The sequence below is a fragment of the Grampus griseus genome (genome assembly GCF_964374135.1).
Source record: "Grampus griseus genome assembly, chromosome: 10".
NCBI lineage: Eukaryota > Metazoa > Chordata > Mammalia > Artiodactyla > Delphinidae > Grampus > Grampus griseus.
In genome coordinates this window covers 104,159,497-104,172,461 of record NC_139004.1, presented here as the reverse complement: position 1 = coordinate 104,172,461, position 12,965 = coordinate 104,159,497, and positions in this window count along the sequence as shown.

The window sequence follows — 12,965 nt, the reverse complement described above, 5'->3', positions numbered from 1 at the left end:
CGTGTGCTATGATCTCTCCGTCCCGTCCACACACTGGGCCGCTTAAACCACAGAAGGCTTCTGTCTTCAGCCACCCTAACTGGAGACATTCTCGAAAGGGAATCCTGCAGAGCGCTGTTTAGGGCAGCCAAGTCGACAAAGCCTGTCTCAGGAATGCAAGTGCATTTAACATTTGAAAAAAACAGTCACTATATTAATAGATTAAGTAAGGAAAGCCACATGACCATCTAGTAGAAACAGAAAAACTGTTTGAAAAAATCAATATCCTATCAGATTTTTAAAAAAATCTTAGAAAACTAGGAAAAAAGGGAACTTCTTCTGTCTGATAAAGGCCACCGCTAACGCTGTATTTAATGGTGGAAGACCATTAAATTCCTCAGACCAGAAAGAGACAGAAGGTCCACTTCCACCACTTTAGCCCACTTTGTGCTGGAGGTTCTATCCAGTGCAGTGAAGCAAGAATAAGAAACAAAATACGTTGAGTTTGGAAAAGAAGTAAAACCGTCTTTATTTGCAGACGACGTGACTGCCTATGTGGAAAACCCAATGCAATATACATAATAGCTACTAGAACTATTAAGTGAGTTTAGCAGGATTGCAGGATACAAATCAATAAACAAAAATCAATTCCTCTATACTAGCAACAACCAGAAATTGAAAGAAAAAATCAGCACCATTTATAGTAGAACAAAAAATATTAAACTTAGGGATAAATCTAAGAGGCTAAAAACTGCAAGACATTTTTAAAGAACTCAAAGGAGACCTAAATAAACAGAGAGTCTCGGAGGTTCCTTGCTTGGAAGACATCATTATTATGATGTCATTTGTCCCCAGATTGATCCATAGATTCAAGGCAATCTCATTCAAATTCCCAGCAACCTTTTTCCTAGACACTGGCTGGTTTTAATGCTCACATGGAAACGCAACAGGACTGGAACAGTCAAAACAGCTCTGAAGAATGAAATCGCGGGCCTAAAGCTGCCTCATTCTAAGCATTCTTTCATGCGCTCATTTGCCATCCTCATATCTTCCTTGGTGCAATATCTGTTCAACTCTTTGTCCTTCTTTTAAACATTGAGGTGTTCGTTTTCTTCACTACTTTCAGTTTCGAGCAGAGGGGCAACTCTGGGTGACGTGTCCAAACCTGCGATGGAAGCTCTAGGCCTGCCTTGTGGGCTCCCTGGTGGTCAGCCGCCAGGGGACAGGTCTCGATCGTTAAAGCCCCATCGGGGGACAGACAGGAGAGGTGTGAGCCCCCCGTGGTGCAGGCGAGGCTGTGAAGCTGATCACCTTTCTGGGCGGAAGGAGTGGCGACAGGGAGGGACGCGGTTGGTCTGGCCACGGGCACTAGAGGCACAAACGTGGACAACTTTTCACCCAACAACTCCCGGATGAGTCTTTTTTTTTTTTTTTTTTGATTACAGCACACAGGCAGCGGGCTGGGGGCACAGGCCTGAGTACAAAGGGCTGGATTTGGTTCCCAGCTGCCACTCCTGAGCTATGTTACCCGGGGCTGTGGAAGCCACGGTCTGTAAGGGGAGTGATGGCGGTGTCTGCCCAACGTTGTTCTAAGGGTTGACTGAGCTACGTGACAGCCTGAGCTACTGTTACCTTCTTTTACTGTTTGATTTTTTAAAACAATGACCTGACATCTAAAGTGTATGTCTGGGGCTTCCCTGGTGGCGCAGTGGTTGGGAGTCCGCCTGCCGATGCAGGGGACACGGGTTCGTGCCCCGGTCCAGGAAGATCCCACATGCCGCGGAGCGGCTGGGCCCGTGAGCCATGGCCGCTGAGCCTGCGCGTCCGGAGTCTGTGCTCCGCAATGGAAGAGGCCACAGCGGTGAGAGGCCCGCGTACCGCAAAAAAAAAAAAGAAAAAAAGAAAACGGCCCCAAACTGAGAAGCCGTTTGAGTCTTCTGCTTCCTTCACTCTTCCCTGGCGGCTCAGCCTCCGAAATCTATCCTCTGTCCCTCACTTTCTGCTTCTCTCCCCACATCCGCCTCTGCCACCCATCAGATATTGAACCTTTTAAACCATCTCTGAGTAGGCCACGCCCCTCTTGGAATCCCCTGCCTCGCCGGGGTCCACAGGTTCCTGATGAGTCTACCCACCCCCCCGTGCTGTTTGTGTGACGCCCTGGGGTCCCACTTCAGCGGGACCTCCCCGTTGCCGCGGCCGGAGGAGCCCACTCTGTCTCTCACCCTCCCGGCCGGCTTTCTTGAGATGTTTATCCCCGCGTGAGAGTCCTGTTTACTGCATCCTGTATCGATTGACCTGGGTCTTCTGGAACGTCTGCTCCGCCGGGGGACGGGGACCCACCACAGTGCCTCAACCGCACCTCCATGTCCACAAGGCTCTGAAAATGGACATTCTGCCCATAACCATTCGCCAGAAAACCCTGAACTGACCTGGACTCATGTGGTGGCCAGACCTGATGGGAATGGCTGGAGCCACTGTGGTCTGAATGTTCTCGAGGGCCGTAAGGGATGTTGATGTGTTTGATTGTGGGGGGCTAGCCTCCATCCCTGGAGAGCGTCACAGGCACAGAGTGTACGCACCGTCCCAGCTTCCGAACCTAGGCATCATCCGAGTTCAAAATCATCTGGCCCCTGGGATCCCTGGTCTCTCCGCTTTCATCCTCTGCGCCCTGGTCCTCGTGTTCTGGGCAGGAGGCTTTATTGTACCAGTAGAAGCACGGGATTAAATCTGTCACTTTTCGCGGACTGTCCTACTCTTGTAGTTCAGAGGGAGACAGGAGATGATGATGGAAGTGTAGCCCGATGTTAACAACAGGTCGCTCTTGGTGAAGAGAGTGTCTCTGTACTGTCCTCACTCCCACACGTTCTTCTGCAGGCTTGGAACTGTCTCCACATGAAGAGTTAGAAGCCCACCCATGTCCTGTGTCACTCCTGCCTGCCCCTCAGCATCTCCCATTTAATCTCAGCTTGTTGTCTTATTACCACTAATATCTTGTTCCACAGATTCCCAGGTTTTCTAGAATCTTATTGAGATAGCTGTGCAAATGCTGTCTGAAATTTACATTTTGTTTTTGTAGTCGTCATTTCAACAGACAGCTCTTCCTCTGTGAGTAGAGTTCTTTGCCAACTTTCTTAATTTCTTTGGTCCTCTGTCTTCCCTGATCTTTGCAGAGGCCCCACTTAGCTCATTTACTGAAGCACAAAGCCCCCAGGCTGACGCTCGGGGGTGAACGGTGAATGGGCTGCCCCACCCTGCAACCATTTCTTGGCACCTCCGTGCTTCCAGGAGCCCCTGCTGTCCCGGGGGTGGGTCTCCGGATCCTGTGGTCTGACTGTCCTTCCATGAAGCAGCCTGCTGGGCTTCCCTCGCCAGCCGGACACCCATCGCCCAGAGCGCAGGCTGGAGGTGGGCGCGAAGCAGCTGTGGCACACGCAGCCAGCACACATGGCGCGGGAGCTTCTGATGGACCTTGAGCAATAGTTCCAATTCCAGCACTGTCGAAACTTCTGTGTTTCACAAGCATTGCCTCTGTGATGTCTGCACAGGGGAGATTGTGCCATGAGTTACTGAAGTGTTGCTGTCAACTCTAGTGCTGAACTGAATTTCTTTAAAAACAGAAAAGGAGGGAGGGAGAGAGAAACGAAAGACTGGGTGACAGGGCTGTGGCTCTGTCTGAAAACACGATCTGTGAGAGGCTTCCTTTCCTTAGACTCGCCCTGACCCTTTCCTGCTCACCACTCGCCACACACCCGTCACTTGCAGCGTTAATGTTGGCCGAGGCACCCCGTCTGGTTTCACACCCGGGGAAGCAGGGTCCAGCCAGACAACATCTCAGCGGGCCTTTGGGGGTGGCTCGCGCTCCCCCCGGGCAGGTGGGAAAAGGAGCGGGTATTGCTCCCGTCTTCCCAGGGCCGGAGAGCCTCAGACCCTGGGGCAGGGACCTGGGCGTCCTGGAGGTGAGCTCCGGGACCCTGAGTGGGAGGAGACCGATGGGAAGAGCTGACATGGGACCAGGGAGCCACGTGCCTGCGCCCTCAGGGCGGGAGCTGACTCCACGCAGCGCCAGCTCCGGGGAGGGGGGAACCTCCATCTGGGGCCTCGGGCTGCGGGTTCCCCACCCCCCACCTCCATGTGGACGTGACCCCGCGTGGACGGGCGGCCGGGCCTGTGCCCTGGGCCAACAGAGGCACAGAGCCATTTGGCACCTTAAGCCCAGGAGCCCGGCATCAGAGCCTGCCTTCAAAGCCCCAGGGGCCAAGGGTCCTTCTAAGGGACCTCCTCCAAGGGTCTCCCCGCAGCCGAGACGCCCTCATTCTAACCCACCCCCGGGTGCTTTCAGTCCCTCCACAAGGACGCTTCTCTCCCGCCCCAGCGCCCCAGCTCAAGCCCCACCGTCCTGCTCACCTCCTCACTGGGTCCCCTCACCCCTCAGTGCTTGTCGCTGGAGGTCCTGAAACGGCGGAGCAAGCCCTCTGGCGGCCCCTTGCCCACAGCAGCGTGTCCCGGAGAGCAGTCGCTTCCCTCGCCAAGGTCGTGACTTTGGCCATGTGCTTGAACCAAGTGTGTTATCGTGCACTTAACCTTGGTTTTCAAATCAACTCCCTACTTAAACATACTTATTTGAAAGGAAATGCCATAGGTCTCCCACACACGGAATACGAGTGCTTTCCTCATAGACCTTAAAATCAATAGAAAACGATTAAAATTGAAAACACTCCTCCAGGGACCACCTACAATCAGGAACACTTCCTCCTAATCTGAAATCACACGTTCATCTGCAATTGTGTGTGTGACCCGCTGTGAACATGCAGCCTTTCAAGGAAGTAGCAAAGTAAGCAAAAGTAAGCAGAGTAAGTAGCATAAGGAGACAAAAACACACTGAAGAGGGTTAAAAGGGTTTGGAAGGGTGGTGCCTCTGAAATGACCACCTGCAGGAGCGCAGGAAGATGGCAGCCGTCGCCCTGCCTTTTCACTGGCGGCTTCTCCAGAGTCGCCTTTTTGGGTTTCCGTCTGAGTTTTCAGTGGGCAGTCTTTTCATTCGTTTACCTCACTTGTTTGGCTCTCATCGTAGATGTCAGCTCCCTTCCGGCAGGGGCTTTTCTGTTTTTTTTTCTCTTATTTCACAGCGATAGATGAAAATTTGCTGCCTGGATGAATGTGGCGAGTTTTGTTGCTTTCCTGTGTTGATGAGAGCTTGGAAAGGGTTGCAGCCAAAGCCGCTCTAGTCCATTTCTAAAGAGACGATCTGTTTGTAGTTATTGACACAATGAAGTTTTGAAATGTTTTCTGGTCAAACCCGTTACCTTTTCCTTATTGTTTTAATCTTTGGTTTCATGTTAAGTTCTCCCTCACCCCCAAGATTACATAAATATTCACTGGAACATGCTTCTAGTGTTTTCATGGTTTCATTTTACGTTTGAATCTTTAATCCATCTAGAACACGGAACAGGAATCTAATTTTATTTAATTTCAGCGGGTTGGCAATTTGCCCAAACTGTTAATTGAAAAAGGCCCTTGCTTTTTCCACTGATTTGAAAGGTCATCTTTTCATGTATCAAGTGTTTATATAACTTCAGGCTGACATGTAGACTTTCCATTGTTTTCCATTCCATTCTTGCATCAGGAGTTCAGTGTTTAAAGGATTTTAGCCTTCATCTCTGATAATCCCATCCCCCACCCTCTTGCTTTCCTTTTCAAATATTTCTGCTAGAAAATGGACATTTTAAAAATATTATGGCTTTCTATGCAGAGACACGTCTTTCTCTCCATCGACTCAATGATTTTTTTTTTTTCCGACTCGATTTTTATTTCTCAGGTGAGAGCTGGAGCCTCCCGTCCTGTGTGTGTTTCCTTGTTTAGTTTATTGCCGGGATTCCTAATTTCTCATTGAATTGTGAATGGGATCTTTTTTCCAATATATTCTGTTACAGTTATTTTAGGGCGTTTGGCAAGCCACGGGTTTTGTATGTTTATTTTGTAACTGGCCACCACACTGAATTCTCTTTTCAGCTGGAACGGCCTTTCCCCCCCGTGGCTTCCCTCGGAGGTGGCAGCCCAGGCAGCAAAGGCTGAATCCCGGCACTCGCCCCGGATGGCTCCGGCTTGGCGTGGGGAAGGACGCACTTTACCCTCCATCGGCATCCAGGGGTCCATCTCCAAGCAAAATATTTTTTCCGTGAAGGAGCTCCTTTTACGTCAGTTGGTATTTTGGTCAGGACTTACAGAATGTACTCTGCAACAAGTTCAAAACCCACCGCTTTCTAAAACCAGGCCCTTTCCAGCAAGATCAACAACAAACGTGTTACTTTTCTCACACCTCGGACATGCAGGAAAATGTGTGCTCAGGGAGCTGGCCGGGCGCCCGCCTGGGGAAGGTGCCAGGCGGGATGAATGCGCTGGGGCAGGGGCTCGGGTGGCTCTTGTTCGCCAGACTCTGAAGAGCTGCTAAGAGTCCCTCCAAACCCCACGGGCGCCCAGGGCCTTGGAGGGAGCTGGCCGCCTTTCCCCAGAGGACGGAGGGCTGTCTGCAAGGCAGAGCCCCACGGGTTTACCCGCTGGGTGCACCACCCACCGTGTTCCGTTCCAGCCTCACGCACGCCCGTGTGGGCACCAGGAGGGAGGTGCCGTTCTGCCCTCTTTAAGCAGAGGGGCTGCAGGTTCTTATGTTAAGTATTTGCTCCAGACCTTGTAGACAGTCAGGGACAGAACCTGGGTTTGAACCCAGTTTAAACTGGCGATTCTCAAACATTTTTGGTCTGGGATCCCTTTTTAAATTAATTAACTTTAATTAGGATGGAGAGACATTGAAGCGCAAGGACGCACAGCACACGTCTCATCGGCAGTTGGAGCTGCGACTGCACGACAGCGCGTCACCCTGAAGATGCTGCTGTACCCTCAGGAGAGGTGAGAGAGGAAAACACCCCCCGGCACTATCACGAGCATCCCCCTGAAAGGGTCTTGTGGGCCCAGAGCTCTCTGGACCAACGTCGAGAACCGCCGCTGTAGACTGCAGAGTAGCAAGCCTCTGTGGGCACAAATGGAGGCGACTCAGCTTCTCCCTGGGAGCACGGGTCCAGACAAGTCCATCGTGATGAGGAGATGGGGAGGAGGAAGGAGAGGGTGAGGTGGGGACCAGGGGGCCAGCGCATTTGCCGAGTGACTCCTGCCACTGCCCCCGGGGACACCAGGACCACCCCTGCCCACCGACGCTGAGCGGACAAAGCCTGCCCGGTCACAGTGACCTGCTGGAATGGCGCAGTGATCTGCCCAGGTTTTCCAGCCCAGGAGAGGCCCCTGCCCGCTGCGTGGCCGATGCCTGGCTGGCTGAGCGGGACCCGTAGGCCCCCCTGTTCCAGCATCTCCCCCGTCAATCACAGAACCTCTAGGCATCGTTCTGGCTAATCCGGGGGTCACGGGGCCTCAGGTGGATGGCGGCCTGCAGCGGACGGGTGGACACATGACTCTTTTCTCTGCCTTTTGAAGATGGTCCTCTGCTGCCCACCACCTGCCTGCAGTGTGACGCTAGGGCCCATCCAGCGCCCCCCACAGAAGCCTTTCTTCACGTAGCCCCAGTGCCAGCCGCTCCCCCAGCCCCCAGCTCCCCCCGGCTGTCCTCAGACACACAGCAGAGCCTGCACCCTCGGCGGCCTGGCCCCAGCCAGGGCCAGCAGAACTGGGCACTGAGTTGTCTACTCCACGTCACCCCTGCTCAGCACTGGGACGAGGCCACAGCTGTCCCAGCCATGCTGGCCGTGCCCTCAGCCAGAGCCCCCTCTCCTCCACACCACCTCCCTGTCCACCTGGAGCCAAGTCAGATTCAGCTGCTTCTCGCCTGTTCTCTCTGCCACCGTGTCCAGTGGGGCCATGACATCCCTCACGCCAGAGTGTCCCGCCAGCTGAGCTCCCACTGCCTGTTGGCCGGGCACAGGTGGGATTCGGGCCCCGTTCTTGGGGAAGGCACAGCTCAGCTGGGGAGGTGAGATCCTCCCCAAAACAAACGGGACAGCACACCCAGGGCCAAGAGGAGTGGCAGGGGCATAGGGGGCTTTGGAGGAGGGCGGCACTCAGCTGAGGGAGATGTGGGCATCAGGCAGGCAAAAGCTCCCCTCAGTGGGCCAGGGCTTTGCAAAGGCTGTCGCTGCTGTGATGAGGCTACCAGGCACAAGCACCTTCATCTCTGAGGCTCAGTCTTCCCATCTGTACAATGGGAGTGACAACAAAACCTATAGCGGGCCTGCGGGAGAAGACTACCTGTACTTAGGCTGCCCAAAGGCCCCTTGGCCGCCTCTGACCGTCACTGGCCCCTGGGCCCGGTGCACCGTGGTGCCGTGTCCGAACACAACCACGAGGCCACCTGTGAGCAGCCGGCGGGTTCCCGGGAAGCAGCTCACGTGCTCCTCGCCTCCAGCGCTGATCCTGCGCGCAGCCAAGCGGAGCCTCGTTCTTCCTCCGTTTAATCACTAACTCTCCGCTCCGTCCTCCCTCCCCCGCTCGAGGGAGTGTTATGAATGGAATGTACCGATTCCGGCCTGAGCGCGCGCAGGAATGCGCCCGACCTCCCCCGGGCGCGGCGCTCCGCCCAGAGCCCTGCCGGATGCTCCGCCGCCCGCAGGGGGAGGGCACGGGGGTGCCGGGGGGGTGGGGCGGGGGGGGGTGGTGGTGGTGCTGAGCGCGTCTGGGGGGCGACGTCCAGGAGGGCGCTGGCCTCCGGGGCGGCGAGGGCACGCGCACCTCAGCCCAGCAAGTGCGCAGGGGCGAGCGCGCGCGCGCGCACACACCAGAATGCACCGACACAGTAAGAGGAACACACGGCCTTTGTGCACAAGCAGGCACTGCAGGTGGGACACAGACAGTGGTCTATACCCTCCACACCATGCTCTCCACAAACAAATACACATAGTAGGGGTCTTTGCACACACAGAGCCATGCATTCACAGGCAAGATGCTTGCATACATGTGCACTTATGCATTGCAGTGGAGCGCACACACAGAGAACCTTCAAACACACTTGGAGGGAGGCCCTGGGTGAGCAGCCTGTCTCCTTAGTGGACGAGCCAAAGGCAAAGGGCCTGAAGTCCTGGGCACAGAAAACCACGTCCAGCTCCCCCGGGGTGGGGGTGGGGGGCGGCGGAGCACACTTGTTTCCTCTCTGGCCCAGCCCAGCCCCTGCCCTGCTGGCCTGGCCTTTGGGGCTTGAGGCCTCCTGGGAAGAGCTGCACAAGGGGCTGTTGGGGGCCAGGCTTCTTCCTCAGGGGCTCCCGCTAACTGAGGTTTTTGTGTTTGTGCCTTTGTGCTTGTGTCCAACCGTGACAGGAGGGCTTAAGGAGTGGCAGCCGCTGCCCAGGGAAACGGAGCTCCAGTAGGGCCCCTGGGCCTGACCGCACAGCTTGGGTCCTCCCCCCAGCCTCTCGCTGCCACAGTTGTCAGCCAACCCTCCGGTCCCTGTGGGCTCCGGCACTTCCGTGGGGAAGCTCCCTCTGGACGCCATGTTCTCCCACGGGACATGGGGTAAACAACCTCGCGGGCCCGTGGGAGCCGGGCATCCTGCCAACACGTTCATTCATTCGTCCCTCCATTCATCCACCCATCCAGGAATTACTTGCTGAGTGCCTGTCACGCCAGGCGCCGCAGGGACCCCTGTCACTCAGGACACCCCAGTCCCCATCCCACCCCCCTGCAAGCATCCAGCTCACAGATACATTCTGTTTGGCCTTACTATGATTTTAAAAGTTTCGATTTCCTCTAAAACCCAGGTTTCTGTCTTTGTGCAAAAAAAAGGGACATTCTGACGTCAGGCCTGCCCAGCTGCCCCCCTTCTGACAGTCACCCTCCCCCCCGCCTCCCGCGGGCTACGCTGATTGACCCCCCCAAGTCGGCCTTTGTGTTTGGCTCACAGGGTGTTTGTGGCGGGGCCCCCAGCCCGGGCAGGGGCAGCCCCCAGTGGCTGGAGGGACTGGATTAACTCCCCTAACTTGGAACTCTGGGCGTATGTGTGTTTTAAATGTGAGGCAGGCAGGGAATCCAAGTGTTTTGGGAGAAAGGCCAGTCGGGATCACGAGGTGGCAAGCCTTGGATTCTTCGTAAATGGCTGCAGCTTGAAACATGTCGGGCGCTGCGCCTACGTGAAGCCAAGCGGAGCGCTGCCCGCCTCTGTCCGAGATGCCCCTGCGAGGAACACCCGCTGCTGCGTGGCCAGGCTTCGGGATGGGGGTGGGGTCCTCTCCCAGCGGCTCTGATCCCACAGAGCCCTGGGCCCCCTCCTGTCTCAGAGTCTTTGATGACACATCCCCGCATTTCTGACTTGTCGTTTGTGTCGTCCTTTGCTTTCATTGGTGGACGTCTGGTTGCAGGCTGAGGTCCAGAGCCCAAGTGAGTGACCCAGACACGTCCTCCAGCCCCGAGGCATCGCCCTGCCAGTTCAGGCCCAGCACCTGCACTTCCACTCCTGGGTGGTCTGTTTGTTCTGATAATGAGAACACAGTGCAAGGTGCAACAGGACGTTTGGACAGTTGCACAGCTATCCTGCCGACGGCAGGGTGAGGCAGCCGGGGGGGTCGGCTACGTCCCTCTGCGAGGCTGTCTCTGAAGGGGTCTGCTGTTTTCCCCTCACGTTCTGGGTCTGTGTCCTCACACCCGGGCAACAGGCCCCGTGGAAAGAGGGCCTGCCCGGGAAGTGTCCTTCCCTCCCCTCGCCCCGTGGGGTGGCCCTGCCCCTCTCCTCCTCCCACCGACGCCCGCCGGGGACAGGGTGTGAGTCCACAAGTCATGCACACGCCCATCCTGGCCCCCAGCTTTCCTGGACCCAGAGTCGGGGCCAGGATGAACACGGTGCCAATGCCTTTCCGACCCACAGAGATGGACACAGACCCAGAAAGGGGGAGGAGTGTTCCTGAAATGACTGGGATTTTGGTTTGGTTACGATGGGAAGTGGAGAGAGATTCATTTGAGGGATGAATTCCATTTAAGATGCTGTACTGCTTTATGGGGTAAAATTCATCCTGACCGCATGGACTTTGCATGAAGTTTTTTTTTTTTTTTTTTTTTTGCGGTACGCAGGCCTCTCACTATTGTGGCCTCTCCCGTTGCGGAGCACAGGCTCCGGACGCGCAGGCTCAGCGGCCATGGCTCACGGGCCCAGCCGCTCCGCGGCACGTGGGATCCTCCCGGACCGGGGCACGAACCCGCGTCCCCTGCATCGGCAGGCGGACTCTCAACCACTGCGCCACCAGGGAAGCCCCTGCATTAAGTTTTTAAAGAAAATCTCTAACTTTTCATTTCATCAAAACTTAGCTGATTTCATTTCTTATATTGCTCTTTACTCTCATGTTTCACTTCTAATTTAGGCCTGGGGGGCTTCCGCGCCAGCCCCCAAGGTACCCCTGTGTGGCCTGAGGCTGTGCTGCTGAAGCCTCATGCCCTGGACTTGGGGAGCTCAGCTCTCCCCCCAGGGACAGGTGTCGCTCTTCACAGGCCCTTTCTCTGCTCTGAGACTCTGGGGTGGAGGGCCGGGACTGGCAGGACAAGAGTAGGGGAGGACGAGGTGGCCACATGCTCCGTGGCGGCCAAAGCGAGAGCACGGCTACCTTGGGGACTTGCTCCTGGCAGGAGGGTTGCCACAGATCCCTCTGTGCCCCATCAAAGCCAGTTTCTCAAGAGGCAGCAGAAAGCCCTGGAAATGCTGAATCACATGCTGGCCCGGGCCGCTGAGCTGATGTAACCCCTCTCTCCGTTGTGCAATGGGATGAAAGGGCCAGCAGGGAGGGGACGCACACACGGGGACTTTGCATCATGCACGCGTCCAACGGGGCCGAATCATCAAACACGCTTGCCCGCGATGCCTGCGCAGGAGAGCACCGGGTGGGAGGAGCTAAGGCACCCACTACATGCCGAAGCGCCTACTGAGTGCTCTGCTCTGTGTCCCACGGCGCTGGTGGGACCAGCACAGATGCCGGGCACCTCCCGCCCTGCAGCAGGTCCAGGTCCCGGGACCTCTGTGCCTTCCCGAGGCTCCTCCAAGGTCTTGGACCCCGGGGCTGAGCGGCCTCAGCAGCGCCATGACCCAGCGGCAGAGGCACTTGGCTGTGCTGACTTGGCGAGGCCGGCGCTCGCGGCTGTTTTCCACGGGACTTTAGAGCGACCTGCCCAGGCCCTAGAACGTGGCCCCTGGGGGCACCGCCATCCCTGCCAGAGGTTTCCAGCAGAGCCAGTATTCCAGATGGTCTGCTGCACTCCACTGCCCCCCTCCGGTCAGGCTGCAGGGCCACCCACAGGTCCAGCTCCGGTCCGGTCCGTGGGTCAGGGCACCAGGAGGAAGGCCCTTCACCCCACGGGGATGACGCCGGATGGTGCCTCTGTTGTTATTTGTACGAGGGTCCTCAGGGGCCTTGCCAGCTCACTTGCATCACGTAAGAAGAGGAAACTTCCTGGCCTCTGAGGAAGGAGGGGGGTGCTGGCCAGCCTCGGGCCAAGCCTGGCACCGTCTTCTCTTTGCTCTCTTTCTCCTTCATGAGAGTTAAAAGATCTAGGAACCGTCCCCGCTCCGTCAGGTGCTGTGAGGCCTCCCAGGGCCTCACTTTCTCCATCCATAAACTGGGGCTCTTGGGCTGAGAGGTTCTGTGCTCTCCCAGACACTGAGATTCAGGGCAATTGAAGAACGTTTCCGGCCTCCAGGAGAAGATGCACTAATGGGGGCTTTTCCCTTTGTGGAGGCTGGGAAGCAGGAAGACAGAGCACAGGCTATCAAGCCCCTCTCTTTGCCCCCTGCATCCATGTGGACCGGTTGTGAGGTAGAATGACGAGCCTGTGCCACAGAAGGCGGCTGCATAGAGACCTAAGAGCCCCACAAAACCCACCCGCCAGCAAGTTGCCCACCAGCGGGGAGATAGGACTTGCATTCAGCGGCCTGGGCCTTTGAAGGCACCCAGAACCGGTGTGCGCTGGATCCCACCCTCACCCCCTCACCTCCGGCCCAGGCCTCCCCATCTCTC